A 16,526-nucleotide genomic window follows, 5' to 3' on the forward strand; every position below is an offset into this window, starting at 1 on the left:
CGTTAACAAACATACCTGTCACTTAGAATATTGCGTTGACCAAACAATGTGCCGCCTTATCAGAACTTTACTTAAACACTTTGTCCGATAATGTATTCAAAAGGGCATTATATTTAAGATACCCATAAACTGAATTTTCATACGTCGTTCCTTATATCAATAACATTCTCGTCAGTGTGTTAATCATTTCACAATGAGCAACCAGTTGACTAGTAACGTGGTCAATGCTTCACAACTCCCGGTGGAGCATGCATTGTCTTATGTCGTACTTTACATTTTGATTAAGTGTAGAGAAAGGTAACAATTATGATGGTTTGATTACAAACTCCTTAAATTTCTTCTTCTTATGTTTCCAGTTTATGGTTCAAATGAAGACACTATTCAAATAAATCATAGATCGATCAATGTTAGATTCGATAATGATAGAATAAAGTGTTTGTTTGCTAAACTGCTCTAATGAATCTCCAAAGAACAATAAAACAAATATTCTAAAAATAATAATAAACACGAAGCACGTGCTACAAAAAAAGGTAAATGTAGCGGATTATACATATATTCTTGCTTGCAAAGTAAATTGCCTCGCACAACTTGAACCTATTAACCCCTGACGAGACCAATAAAATCCAGAGCATTCTCTCTCTCTCTCTCTCTCTCTCTCTCTCTCTCTCTCTCTCTCTCTCTCTCTCTATATATATATATATATTATATGAACTGTAACCAACTGTAACTTTGACGGATAAGATGAAATTGTTAAAATTAAAACGATATCAAATTAGACACGGTTAAAGTATACAATTTATTTAAACCAGTGAAAGAGTCAGCAAGATTCTAGTTTCCCGAAAGGAAGTCTATTCCCCATATCGGTATGATAAAATAGTTGAAGTATACTATTGAGGGAGTCAACAAGAACCGCTTCGTTTACATTTTAATTACTCATTCTTGCGCCACTACAGTCGGTTCAAGCATATATATTACAACATACATCATAGCATAGCATAGCATTGAAATCTCATAGCATAGCATTGGAATATCATACCATAGCGTACAATCTTATAGAATCGCATTAGTCATATCATACCATAGTATACTATAGCATAGCACACAACATTATTTTAACTCAGTTATTAATGTTTTTATTTGAAAAAATAAATATTCACATAATTGATTTAAACGGTAAACGTAGGCTTCTTATTTTTTTAACTTTGAAATGTGTGGAACTCTTCTGTGTTCATTTCAATTTCTCATAGCATAGCATAGCATAAACATTTCATAGCATAGCATACCAATCTCAAAGCATACCATTAAAGTTGCATACCATAGCATAGCATAAACGTTTCATAGAATAGCATACCAATCTCAAAGCATACCATTAAAGTTGCATACCATAGCATATCATAAAATTGCAAAAGATATGCATGAAATTACTGTATACCCCCAGATAAAGTCATTTACACAGACCTAATTCTAAACTGACTTGGGAACCTTCCATACCCGTTTCAGTCTTTTTGGCCAAATGATTTAAGAGTTTTAAAAGATGTTCTCTATTTATGCGTTTTTCTACATGGAATCATTTGTTGTCACTCAACCCTTCCTCCGGGGATCATGATTTGAAGAAACTCAAATTTAACCCTCCTGGAGGAGCTTCAAGTTTCAGTTTTTCCGACCGTATGGTTTTAAAAAAAAAACTTATCAAATATTTTTTGTCCATTTATTCATGTCAAAATTTAACCTCATTGTGGCCCCATTCTACCTTAAATAATCACATTTAAAAAAAAACGAAACCTTGAATCTTCTCAACCAAAAAAAGCTTCAAAACAAACCATAGCCGTTCTAGTATGGTGGTTTTTAAAGACTTAATCTTGTTATCCCTATATCAAATTCAATTTTACATGCTTAATGTCTTTGGATTTATTTTCTCAACACAATACAGCTCCAATTAAATGTCCTGATAGGTAAAACGTCCAAATATCTAAAATGTGTTCATCAATACCATCGTTTTATGTTTATAATGGATGTCATTGTTGATATATTCATACCAAATTGCAATAAATATATGATTGCTAAAACAATCCCTTTAAATATTACTTTGACATGTTTTGCTTCCATTATTTATACACTAGTCGTAAATTCAAATTAAATGTACATTTTACTGTGCTCAGAACAAGTGATTCTTGTTGATGCAGCATTGTCATTATAAACTGCTAAGAGGATTATAAACTCATTTACCTTTAGATATTGATGATAAAATTTAATATAAGATCTGACATTTACTGCTATTAAATTGTAAAATGTCCATTGAAGTTTACTTGTTTTGAAGCGATCAAACAATGATTTGCTGCATATATGTAGGAAATGCACAGAAATGCATATATTAGCACTCTATGAAAACGACAAGTCACATGGTGTTTATATGACCATATGTTTCATTGTCCAACTAATTTTACAATAAAGAACTTACCAACACTACTTTAAAGGCACCATATTAGAACTTTGTCATGTTGTGTGTTGCTTATTATTGTATATGTGTTTTTTTATTATTTGCTTTTTTTATTTTTGATATTTTTAATTGTTTGATATTTTTGGAGGATTTTTTAATTGCAACAGATAAGATTTATGTTTAAATCCATATTTATTAGAGAAATAGAATATTCATTTGAGCTTTTGTACAAATGAAATAATTTATATGTTTAGACTTCGTGAGCACTTTTTGTAGAGAAAAAATAACACAAATGTCTATCAACCTTTGCTTTTAGTTGTACTGTTTGACAATGTTTCAAGCTTACTTAAACAATTTGCATATGCGTGTACCACCTGTTGTGTCGTTTTTGTCTGATATATATTGTTCACTTTTTTACAAAACAATTTTGACATCGGCGAAACAAATGATTATAAAGGAGAATTGAACATATGGAGCACAGCAAAATTTATAATGTATCTCGTACAAAGTATTTTGATCGGTAAGCCTCACTATATTCACCTGTTTGTTAGTATCATATGTTTTGCTGTAAATTTTCAAAAGGTTTTGGAATTGTTTTAGACACAATAGATAGGTTGTTACTAAATGTAACTAAAAATATACAAGTTTTAAGTAATTTAAAACGTTTATCACAAAAAATAAAAATTGGTGTAGTATAAAGTTTCAGAATCTTGTCAGTGTTATTATATTTGCTAAATCAGATCATGGTTTATATTGAATGGAATCTTTAACTATTTTTAAAAAAAAAGGTTTGAATTTCAATTCTCACACATTCAAACCTTTTTTTAATATATGCAAATGTCTTGTTATATTTAGCAGTTTATAATTAAATTTAATTCAATAAGACAATATCATTTTTGTGTGTGTGTGTTTTTTGGAAATTGAAGCAATTGTCTCCTCCAAAGTATCAGAATGAGATAAAAGTTTACATGATTTTGTGTTAATTGTGTCAGTTGTTATAGATTTCATTTCCAATTTCATTGCATTTAATTATATTGGCAAACATATTTGCTAGCTATGTAAAAGATCTGGGGGATTTTATGGTTCTAGTTAGTTTTTTTTTCAAATAAAAGCGATCAAGACGTTTCTATACATGTTAATGGACATTGATATCTTATATCATACAAAACGGTAATAAAATATTGTTTCAATATCCGCTGCCATCTTAAGCATCTCTCAAAATCAAATCCAGAAAAAGTCACAGTGGTCGGGTAAACTATAGAAAACTTAAATGAATAAAAACATAATAATGAATAGCATAATAATGAACATTGCTGGTTAATCAATGTTTATTTATTATAACTCTGTAAAAGCATATCTCTCATAACAAATTAAGCCATCTGTTTCTGTTTTGTCCATGTAGTTGTGCATTAACTTATTTAGAACATATATTTGGTTTCAACGTGAAAGCTTTTGAAAACTAAATGAATAACTGAAACAAAAATTATTCAAAAGCTTTCATTTAAAATGTTTTCCCTATTTTCAAAGTGATTTAGACTTCCACACTCTGATATTTTGATTTCCTCATTATCTCAACTAATCATAAACTTACAGGAAGTGAGTATGTACACTAACAATCAAAGGGTACATTATTAATTTTACTTTTAAATAGACACAAGTAGTTATTCAACTTATGCTGCAAATTATCAATTATATGAATGGAATTAAAAAAAAGTTTTACTAAAAATGCCACAATTTAACCAAACACACACAGTGTATCATCTGAGAAAAGACTGTTACGTAGATTTGTTGGTACGCAGAACTATAGAACATGTAGGTGTTTTGAGCTCAAATTTTCATTTTACACTTAACCTTGCAACACTAATAAGGTTTACTTATGCGGAGTCTGGATATCATTATGTTGTAGAAATGAATAATGATATACTTCGCAAAGCATTTAGGCACACTATTTTAAGTTTACAAGACAATAAAATTCCTGTATTTTGATATAAGGATAAACACATTAGAATACATTTTCTTTCAATAACACCAGTCTGTTTACACTTAGTTGCATCACAATTGCATTTTTGGAAGTAATCGTGACTCAAATTAGCAATTGGTCATGTACACATATATCCCATTGCATTTATAGTTTACATATATATTGCATTTAATACTAGATACATATTTCCTGCCTTTACGACAAAATAATGGTTACACTATAAAATCTGAACATTTTGAAATTTCAAAAAACCATACAGTGCCGTGCCATCATATACCAATTTGTATTATATACTTAAATAATCAGATTAAAAAAAAGCATTGGATCCACAAATTTCACACTAATTAAGGAATAAAGAGTCATCCTGTGAGTATTATAAGGTGATAATTGTTGTTGCAGCATGATCATATCCAACAGAGCCCGAAGGACTTAATTATAGATTTGACCATGCTCCGCCCAAAATTACCACATTATCATCAATTACCCCCTCATAATATTTAAAGAATGATTCTTTATTACTTATATTTGTAGAATTAAAAGCAATATATACAAATAAATGTAAAAATGTTCACATGTGTAATGTGATTTCATTTTTTAAAATTATCAAATCCCCGTTATAGCACCCAAACGATATGCCATTTGAATTAATTGGACTGTACAATACAGAATCGATTCGTAGTGTTATCACAAACAAAGCCATTGAAAATTGAAAATAATTTAAGAATAAAGAAAGCCAGACAATTCACTCGTATATATTTAATTGAAATACACAGTTTTATTTTGATTTCCGTTTTCCCTCCTTCATATTGATGCTCACAGACACACGACGACTCTTGAATTACTTAATGATTATTATAATTATATTTGAAGTAGAGGAAATACTCAAATGCTTTATGTAATTATATAGTTCTCTTTATTTTTATTTCAAAGTTCATTATATTGAACACACAATTAATGATGTATTTTTATAATACGAATAAACAACAACAAAGCTTGTTATTTCTGTTATCTTTATATTCTAAACCCATTTTGCTGTCATTGCAAGACTGGTGTATTTATTAAGTCAGTGGCAGTACGGGATACCTGTCAACATTAATGTAGATAAAAGTTCATTAAAATAAAAACAAAAACTTTTAGATTACCGTTCTAGATCTAAATGTTTTAAATGTTACACTATCTGTTAGAAAACAATGCTTTTAAATTTTGGAAAAGGTAAAAATGATCAATGGGCTTCAAATCATGACTTTCACCATGCTGGTGAATTTGACATTTTTTCAAATAACCATAACGAAATATACGGATATCGCCAAACACTTAATTTGACAATAAAGAATAGCGAAAAAAAACCAAAAACAAAACAAAAAACAAACACAAAATACTTCATATGAAATTAATACAAGCCATCGCAGAACATCGTTCGTGACTTTTTTTCTCTTTTAAACACTTTTTTGAGTTAAAAAGGTTAAGAATCTATATGAAAGATATTCTTAAAAGACAAGAGTTGGAGCTCATGATATGATATTGAGTCACATTTAGTAATTTATTTTGTACCAAAAGAAGGATCAATGTAGAGTAATGGTTACTATAGTTTAAAGCATGAAGAAAATTTTAAATTGCGAGTATAAGATATAGATTTAAAAGTAAAACCATTGAGTGTAAAATTACACGTTCGATCACCCTATCTGATAATATAATTTTAAAACATCTTCCTTTTTAAAAAGGTGAAAATTAAATATTAGAGAACATGTTCAATCTTATTCCATATCTGCTTTTATCATACACTTTTAGTTTAAATTTAATTATAATTAAGTTCAACTGTCAATTATAATAACTTTTATGAACGGAAATGCGTATTGATTTTGATACATTTGACAAAATACTTAGAATGCAAATTATATTTTAGACTATATTGATAAGTGTTATATATGCTATTTAACATGAACACCCTGTTTATTTTTCCGCATTTAACAAGTGCAAATTCTAATATTCACTATTTAAGACTTTTTATTTCCAAGTGTCGATTTTAAAGTATGGCTCTTTACATATGTGTCTTGTGAATATAATTTAGAGTATCGTTAAAATTTTACGTAATATATTCATTTTTATAAGTAAATATGTTCGTATTATGAAGCTTAAAACCGTGATAGTGAAATACTAAAAAACAGCAGGTGTTCTCCCAGTGTATAAAACATTAATGTGAATTATAATGTTCCACGACAAGTTAAGTTTAATTCAAATTTGTCCAACACCATCATTTCCTTCCATTCTTATAGTTGTATCCGAAGATCACATTTTAAACAGCCACATGTATGTGCTGTGTCATTGACATATTTTCTAAAGAAAGAAAAAATAAATGAGTATCCAGTGTTATTACCTCTTTTTCATTAATCTTCTGAAGATTTTTCTGAGACCTGTTTAAGGTAACGTTTGCGGTTACAGGGAGATAACTCACACATTTTCGTTGTGACCTAACACTAACTACCCTTTATTTCAGTTATGACGTCAAAATTTATATGACGTCATAATTGATTTCAGTTTTTTTTTATTTCGCGGTTTTTTTAGTTTCAATGAAAAAATAAGAAGACACAAGCATTTTATCAATTTCTACGAAAACGAAATCCGCATCACATGGTTTTGAATAGTGTTTTAGAAACATCAGATTACACATATTTTAAAATACGTTTTTCCTGAAATCGGTGGACTTGGAAAGGTTTCAAATAAGATGTTTTCGTTTACATAATAGTAGTCCAAAATTAAGACTTTTGTTGCATTTTATTCTATTTTTAGATAGTTCATCAGAAATTAATTAAAGTGAATCATGATATTAAAAGTGATATTATTTTCGAACATTTTAAGCATAAATAACCCCCATTATAGTCACAAATGAAATGTACATATTTTCACGAAATTGTATACATTTCATCAAAATGAAAATTGTAAATCATGAACTTTGACCTTTTGTAGTTATAAAACGGGACGGGCAAAATTCATTTGAATTTCATGAGAAAAAAGACTTAAGTATAGTGAACAAAATGGTATGTAACTTTGGTACAACCTCTAAAAAATGCAAGCCGCAAACCTTACCTTAATGTGTCTTTTAAGATATTGCAATGAAGATTACTGATATTTTAAAAACCTTGCAATGGAGAGTACTTTCATGAAACTTTATATTTCGTTCAAGGTTGTTGCGAAAAAGACTTATTTCGGGAGAAATATCTTGACAATCCGTTTGTTGTTGGTTTTCATATACATGTAATTATGTTTGAAGGTTTAAACCTAGTTCTGCGTTTATGCTCTAATATTTGTTGTTTTACACAACAGTATATTAGATTTAAGGCAGCATTTTGTAAACTTATCAATATGCACCTAGACGATAGCAACTGAAATGTGTCTAGTTCTATGAGAGAACTACCTCTCAAAACTAATTTGTAGAAACTGACATACATGTACATTCTAACCAGGCATGGGGTAACCGTGATCGAGTAATCATAATCGATTGGAATGATTACTCTTGTTCAAAGTAATCGACAGTAATCGGTAATTGAAGAGACTTTCGAATACTTGTAATCGTTATTTATACTCTGTCCCGAGTTTTTGCTTCCACCACTTTTTGCTTGATATTTCAATAATAGTAAATACCTTTGTGCTCAAACTACGTTCATCCACTCATATGAAAAATGTCAAGATTATCTGATTTGAAACGCCCCCTCTACCGCTTCAGGTTTCAATACACATTCAAAAATTGAAAGTCTACGGAGATTTTGCATTGCATCAGCCATTAATAAGCCCGGATGACAATGTTAAAAAATTGCGCGATGTATTCCGAGAGTATTCCGAATGGAGAAAAGATGTAAACATTTCCCATTACAAATCTCCGTAAGAAAATCGTTTTCGTTCCTGTGAAATTTTATGAGTGAAAAGGGATAATTGTTTAAGGAAGATATCTTGGATATATTCCCTTTCATCGATTTCAGTTGTATTTCTTTCACAGGTATGTGTATTTTTATTAAAAATCATCAAAAAGTGATGGAAGCAATCACTTAGGACAGACTATAATTGATTAAAGCCAAATTGTTTAGTGTAATCATAACTACTTTTCGAATACTTTCTATTACTCTTCACTTAAACATTGTATGATGAACATTTTGTATTAAAATAATATGTAAGTATTTTTTATGATATAATTTAAAGAATAGAGAGGTTGAGATTTAAAACGTGTACGGGTACGTGTACTTGAACTAGGGGAATCACCTAAATTCTTCGCGCATTACGTCATCAGTTCTTTGTGACGACATGGTTTCTTCTGCAGTACACGTTCTCTAAACTTGTAGAGTGTCGTCTACACGTAAGTACAAACGTGTAGCATTTTACAAGAAATGAAATCTTATTAATGAATGAATGTATAGATTTTTAAACTTCATTTGCATGAAAATTAATAATAAATTTACCATTTTTTTGGTAATTAACTAAATAAATTCATGTCACAAATGTCGCGTCGATTTACGTACACGTATATGTCCTACACGTTTAAAAAATCTCAGCTGATGAATTGAAAAAAAACATGTACGTGTAGTTTTAACACACGCACGTGTACCCGTACACGTTTGAAATCACAACCTCTCTAATAAATTGTTTGTATTCTTTTTCTTTCCAATTTCACTTAAAATATAAAAATCGGTTCAGACGCAATTCGGTATATAATGAGATACTCAGTTGACTCGTGTTTTACACTTCCTTGCAGAGTTTTTTTGGAGTTGATTTTAATCAAATCCCCTATGCAGTTACTTTGGCAAACCGGAAGTGAATTGGTGTTTGTAACTAAGCTCAAATCATCACAGCTGATAAACCTTTTCTAAGAAAACGTATTTATATATACCTTGAAAGTATACAGATTCTAAATGGTACGAGCAATTCACAATTTTTGTGGACGTCTCTATTCCTACGCCAGGGTTCAAGGTAGTCTCGTTCAACCAGACGCTCGGCTGTCTCAGTTTATCTTCATAATTCTCTTATTTGATTGTTGGAGATTATCGGAGACAGTCGAGGGTCTGGTTAAACGAGACTAGAATTCAATATTGCTTGGATCCATACAATTTATCTAAAATATTTCAAATACTGATACGTAGTTTGTTGAAATTTAAAAATTCTATCTTAGTTTGAATATTACACAGCATGCTTAAATTGATTGATTGAACGGGCTTTCTTTCGGAATTCTTGTCAGAAAAGTCCGAGAATTAATTGATTTAAAAAAAAAATAATCAATAAAATCAACTCCCGTCCGTATTTTATAACCTAATGTGTCTCAGAGAAAAATTACTATGCTATCTAAAGGTTGACTATTATAGAAGAGAGAGAAAAGCAAAAGAGAGAGGGAGAATGGGCCGACGGACGGACAGACAGGGGTCATATCTTGCGTCTATTATGGTGCCTAAAGGTGTTACAGGTACTAAGTGTGCTTGATCTTGTCAGGTAAGAAATCCACAAAGCAATTAATGAATTGGGACCAAATTGATTTATAGATAACAATTATAATAGCCCCAATAAGAATCAATTAAATCAGAACAATTACAGCTCCAAACACAAATAATTCAAATCATGAAACAATATTCTCTCAAAGTTCATTGCATATTGCCGATGATATTTTAATAATAAAATTTTAATCGAATTCCAATTTTCGAGAAATTATCAATAACAAAAGAAAAATTATGAGTACAAAAAAGGGTATATGATTTTCTGGAATACCAGCGCAAGGAGCATTATTTAGAGTCAAAAACACATGGACATCTTAAATGAATTATCCGTATAACACATGTATAATGTTTAAGTAAAAGCGGACTTACTCGGTAGTGGCGTCGAAAGTAAATTAAAAGGTGAAATAAGACTAATCATCACTAGGCTAATCATCAGAAATCTTGACCAGAATTCCCAAAATCATGAAAATCCTAATCCGTGGGGGGTGGGGGTGGGGGTGCTAATATGCTAGTATACCCAATATGACTCCAATTTTAATATCATTCTTTTTAAGGTATATTTAGAAAAAGAAATTCTTGCTGCAAGAAAAAGTGAGGGGGGTGGGGCGCTGAACCCTCCCTGATGCTATGTTCCTAATTGTTAGGTGTAAATTTGCACATAAATAAGTGTGTGGGGGGGGGGTGCTAAGCCCCCCTACCCCCTAGCCCCCCCCCCCCCCCGTTCCGGTTTATTATTATTTTGGTTGACTTGTGTAATGTGCTCAATAGAATTATCAATATATCATTTTAACTAATTTGGTAGTCTAAAATGTTATTTTATTACTTTTAGCATATTGAAAATTTTGAATTTACTGTGTCAGTGTAAATTCACAAGTTGTCACATTGATGTTTACATCCAATTTTCTGACCTTTGTCATTGCGAATTTCAATTGAAATGAATTTTAGGGGTTATAAAACAAAATAAATGCACATTTGTTTTCAAACATTTCGCAATGTTTTGTATTTTATCGCAATATAATTTTATTTTATATGTATCTTATACGTGTACATGTATTATGATAAGCTACACTTTCTGTATCCAGTTTTTAGAAATAATAATTGGTATTTATCAAATCAGTTTGAATTGCAGACTTGTCTAAACTATAATTTGGCATCATTCTTGTAGTTTAAAACCATGTTTCAATAACATATCTTCACTTTAAAAAGAGAATCACAAATGAAGTTAATGATTGTGCATTTCAACACTTTGTCTGTAAGAACTCGCTGGATTTACCAAAACTGTGCAGATCAGACATGTGCGAATCCTTTTTTGATGTATTACCTATCAACGCAGAGATTGACGTTCGGAAGCTTTTATTCTTTGGGAGACTTTGTCGTTTAGACCCAAAAACGTTAACAAAAAGGATATTTCTAACGAGATTATTTTCTTACTTACACGATCTTTCCGTAAATCAGTTTGGCTTTATTCCTGATATTATAAAGGTTCTCCAATCTTACAACCTTACAGTTTACTTGTGGGATTTTCTAAAAGACGGAACCTTTCCCGAGAAACCTTGCTGGAAGAAAATTGTCCGCAACAATGTTACTAATTCACACCTTTCTCAACGAAAAGCGCGGATGTCTCATGACCCTGACTTCCTAGTTTTCACAGAAATTTTCAGAGAGTCAAAACCCTCCTCGATTTGGAATATACCTGAAAACTATTCGGAAATCAAACTCTGCAAGTTCATCTGTAAACTCTGCACAAGTGTAAGTTTCAATGGAAATCCCTATTCATGTATTCTGTGCGGTAAATCCTTTGTCGACGTGTTTCAACATTCTTCTTGTGTCTGCCCAGCTACTGTGGTAATACGTGAAAATTGGTGGAACATAATAACAAACTGTTTTAACATAGAATTATGCGCGGAATTATGTGGTTTTTCTGAAAACGACCTATTTCATGTACTTCTCGGGCGTCGTACAAATCATGAATCGGACAATAAATCATTCCACATTCTGAACTTCAATCTTCTTCGGGCGACAGCGGCAGCATACTTCCGATCCATAACAGTTGCCACTTCCGCTACTACCTGATCCACTTCAAGGCTATTACCCCTATGGGACACTGTAAATAACTTTTTCTCTTGTTTTCATTTTCATGTATGTGTACATGTAATGTGTGTGTGTGTGTGTGGGTGTGTGTGAGCGTGTGTGTGTGTGTGCATATATAAATTGTATATAATCATATGCTAGTTGTATGTTGTCATATCTCTTAACAGAGGAAATAAAGTATGATTGATTGATTGATTGCATATACAGGTACATGCATACATCGTATGTTATAAAAATCTATTGTTAAAAAACATACCAAAAAAAATAGCATTTTTCTCTGGAAACAATTTTAATGAAAGATTTTTAAAAGGTTAAGTTATTACTATATGTGTTGTAAACGTGTTCATGGTAAATGTTGTAGAAAGAAAAAAAATGGTTCAGAAAATATAAGTTTATAAAATGTAACACATTAAATTTGGGTACTTTTTTTTTTATAAAAATCTCTCTCTCTTTTCTCTCTCTCTCTCTCTCTCTCTCTCTCTCTCTCTCTCTCTCTCTCTCTCTCTCTCTCTCTCTCTCTCTTATTAAGGTGGCACGGGACAGTTTTTTTAATACAATTCATTGTAGCCTGGGGATGTGTGTCTTCGGAACTCTGTAACTAGAATTTCCTCAGTTTCCATTCAGCACAAATACCTTTAATTCACTCTTTATAAGGCCCATCACCAATTTCTGAAGAAAATTACCAGTCAAAACCTGTAAAAAATTCTCTACATATTAGTTTTATGAGATTTTGACCTTTTCATATTTTGCTAATTTTTTTTTGATTTTTCAGCTTTTTAGACCTCCCCCAGCTAATTCCCTGCAAAGGCTTGACCTTCCGTACCCCGTGCATGTTGCACCATCACATGTCAGAAATAGTTTGGTGTATAGTTTACAATGTCTCATCCACTTACTTTTAGTATTATTTTACCTCCCGTCTGTAATTTCGATTTCACTGTGTAGAGTCAACACAACAGTCCTAGCCGCAGGTTTCGCATTTTACTTTTGATTCCCATTTACCTAACATATGGGGCCTACATATTGCATATCAATTTCAACAAAAGACATCCCTCTATCTAATGATAATCATTAGAAATCATTTTATTTTAGCAACACTCATAAGCCTTCAAGTACAGCAACTTTCAATTTTACAAATACATATATTGACGGGTAATTTATCCGAAACTGTCCCTTGCTACCTTAGGTTGTAAAACTTTAACAAGTTAAAATATGTTCGCACTGCAATTTCATTATACAAGTTTGCTTTATTCATGTTATTTGTCTCACAAAATAACCTTTTTTTTATATCTATTTTATATCCATTTTGTTTCATTTTTTCGACGTTTTACGGGCGACGTAAATAATGTATTTAAGTAATTATGTCATTACCTATTGATACATATCCACAAAAAAGCTTCCCGGCGCTGAGTGGTGGTGTAATCAAATCTCAAGAGATATCAAAGGGGCATGATCACGATTTTGATCAAATTCTATTTGCATGTTTTTTATATTATTTACAATACCTTAGACATGTATTTCTAACGATCAAATAAATTTGGAGAGTCATTCGTAGAGTTGTAAGCAAGCTACAGGGCTCACAATTCTTTGTCATGTAAGCAAGGCTCGTGGCCTGTTTTTGTTTACATAGGTTCAAAATACCAGTAAAACATTTTTCCAGCTTATTTTATTTAGTTTTAGCATAGATAAACAGTTCCCAATGTTTGAAACATTCGTTTTAGGTTAAAAACTGAAATTTTTACTTCAACGTTCAAAATGTAAACAAACGCCTTGTTTACTTAGCGAAGAATTTCAAGCTCTATAACTGGCATACAACTCAACAAATGACCCTTGAATTTCAGTTGCTTATTAAATATGCCTTTCTGAAGCATTGTAAATATTACAATCGGAAAAATAATTCTTAAACAAATCGTAACAATGCCCCTTTAAGGTCTTTTGTGACAATTGTGTTCATCGGAGAAAATGTTCTGACATTCGATTTTTTTTCTACGATCAATAAAATTAGTTTTTAATCGTTATCATTATTAATCATCGTATCAGATCGCATTAGATCGTTTCCATTTGATGTTTAGTATACTGATATAATCTTGCCCTGTAATCATGGCCATATTGGTCAATAAAACACTGCGATGCATTCAGTTCCAATGTGTCTATATTGTACATTGAGATGTATAAAATATACGTTGCGGTCTCATTTAATCTCAAATTGCGACAACCTTTCATGCTGATTTTGGAAAAAATACGCTTTTGTTATCATACACAACAAAGCAGATCAAATCGTGATGAACATATTACATTTGTAGCTTTTGAGAACGAATATATACGTATACAAGCGTCCTAAATTCATGACACGATATTCAAATCAGATCGAGATCCAATCCGGAAGTCTAACTGGGAAATCTTATCAATACTTATGTCCATATCTGAACGGGCAATGAAATATTAACAGATTGCGTTACCTATATATTTCTATCGTGAGCTTACCGTTTTAAAGCTCAACGCATCGCATTAAGACATACCGACTTGCATCACCTCGTATCTAAGCCTACAATTCTTTAAGAGATGTTCAATTTCCTACGACTGGTGAATCGTAGTGTTTGTAATAGATTGCACGACAGTGTGAAAGTTTCTATTATCGTGCAATCTGCGTTTTGTATGTTTGGATACGAGTTTGTTGCGAGTCTACGCCCTCTTATACGATTGCTTAAGCACTGAGACAGTCAGGCCACGATAACTATATTTTAGATGACGTGATCTGCCACGAAGTCATTGCCCATTTAGATAAGATATATACGTTCTAATAACTTTAAAAGATAGTTGATAATGAATTTCTAACAAGAGCTAAATCTTATCCGAAGATTACAACACGAGTTCCCAATATCGGACGGCTTTGTAGGAGCAGATAGGTCCATATACGTTTCGATCTGCTTTTCTTTAACCGAGTTGCTCTGTTGCGATACGGTACAATAATGATGGCGATTCTTCTCGCTACAACTTAAGCATCCCGATAAATTAGACTACACAGCCCGACTGACCATATTGAAACAGATCTTTAGAACACAGCGCAACGTGATGTTAATTTTGTCCAAGATTGATCCTGATCATTTGATTGTCCGATTTGTAAATGCCCGATTTTAAGCAACATCTTTCTCTTGGTAACGATGTATTGCAATCAGATCCGAAGGTAAAAATTGAAAAATTAATTGTGTTAATCAAAGAAGATTTTCGACGTTTAAACAAATTTCTACCAAAACACGATTGGTACAACGTTAACATACCTCAAATTGTGTTGAGACTGGATACGATTACATTTTAATTAAATATTAACATAATACATATACGATTAAATAAAGACCGCGCTATAAACGTGATAATTTGAACGTAGAATTACCGATGCTCTGCTTCAAATGCTGACATAACAATTTCACCTTGAGTTTACGCTTCAACTTGAAACAAAAACGCTTTACAATTGTTTAGTTTTCTCTTTGCAAACCATTTATTGGGTAAAATTCAAAATAATTGTCAAATTAGTAGAGATTTTGACATGGAAAATGCTATTTAAAAAGTTTTTTTTTATCTGCGATTTTCAGTTTTAATCGTGGATTTCAGTTTTAATCGTGGATTTCAGTTTTTGTTACTGACTTTGGGCCATATATCGAATTTATGATTTGTCATGTTTCATTTAACCACTTTAGTTGTATACAATATGTGTTATCAAAGCAATTGTTTAAATAAATTATTTTACTATTTGTGACACAGATTTTATTTCCTTTCTCTTCGATAAACTGAACAACGTCACCTGATTACTTAGTTTTGGGACAATCCTCTTACTTAACCAAATCTAAAAACGTAATTTACAAACCATTCGTTAACGTCTCTGTTTGTATCAATTTCAATTGTGCTTTGTATAAAAATTCGTTTTGCTCTGGGGATCTCACATTACTCACTTAATATGATTACATCACATATCTGATAATCTCATTGTTGTCAAGACTTATGATCTGACTTCTCTTAAGATTTCGTCTGGGTTTTTTTGGGTTTTTTTGGTCAAATAAACGACGTCGACAATATTTACACAAACATTTTGTTTTGTTCTGACACTCTTACCCAGATCACCAATATAACAAACATGTGATTATTAATGAAACAGAACCGACTTTTTAATATCCTGGACAGCTGTCGACTTTAAACATTAGTTGTTCAAACAGCTGTTTGCTTTGTTTCCCTCTCTTCACACTGATTTTCACACGCTTTATATGAATGCTGAATTTGACTATGACTTTGAACTTTAATTAACGGAAGCATTTAAATATGTATTATGGCTATTAAAACTTTACTTATTTTTCGAGCTCAGAGAATGCAACATTTATAGTTATTATATATCATCTTCTTCAATAAATAACAAATTAGTATCATATATCATACATGTAACTTGTGAAACTTAACTTTCTTTCTTAGTACACCATATGGTTTGAAGATAAATATCTAAATATTGATAAAACAAAATATTGCCATCCAAGTCAAACAATTGTTTTCCTGTTCATTTGTG

Source organism: Crassostrea angulata, chromosome 5 (genome assembly GCF_025612915.1).
Source record: "Crassostrea angulata isolate pt1a10 chromosome 5, ASM2561291v2, whole genome shotgun sequence".
NCBI classification, from domain to species: domain Eukaryota; kingdom Metazoa; phylum Mollusca; class Bivalvia; order Ostreida; family Ostreidae; genus Magallana; species Magallana angulata.